The sequence below is a fragment of the Sinocyclocheilus grahami genome, unplaced genomic scaffold, assembly GCF_001515645.1.
Source record: "Sinocyclocheilus grahami isolate Dianchi unplaced genomic scaffold, SAMN03320097.WGS_v1.1 scaffold11106.1, whole genome shotgun sequence".
NCBI classification, from domain to species: Eukaryota; Metazoa; Chordata; class Actinopteri; order Cypriniformes; family Cyprinidae; genus Sinocyclocheilus; species Sinocyclocheilus grahami.
The window spans coordinates 4558-5099 of NW_015513625.1; positions in this window are offsets into that span (position 1 = coordinate 4558).

Below are 542 nucleotides of genomic sequence, written 5' to 3' on the forward strand. Positions count from 1 at the left end.
CACACCATGCCCATCGCCGACCCCACGCCGCTGGACTGAGATCAGACACTGGACCTGACAAACCCAGTACCGCCGAACGATGCAGAGAGACCAACGGGGTTCAGAGGTCAACGTCACGGCTGCGTTTATTTCATTTGCTTCTTTTTTTGCATGTGTTGCTTTTGTTTCCTAACATTCGGACCTTGAAGTGCACAGGACCCAGTGTTGTAGTAACCAAACCGATCATCTAAAGCTTCACAAGTGTTCTGCATGAAGATGATGTGCGTGTTTGCCAGCTCTGCAGAGGTGCATGCTGGGATTCAGTTGAGCTGTTTAAATGAATCTGTTCTTAGGGATGCTGTTGCTTCACTAGCCACTAGAGTCCCCCATCGTGTCAATCAGACTGTCTAATTTCAGATTGCCTTTTTTTCTCATCATCTCTTAATGCAAACCAGAGTCTCTCGGGCCAAACGTTTAAAAGCTGTCATGTGCAGTGGTCTGGAAGTACGACGGCTGGAATAAAAACATCACAATAATCCACAAATAATCCACAGCACTCCAGT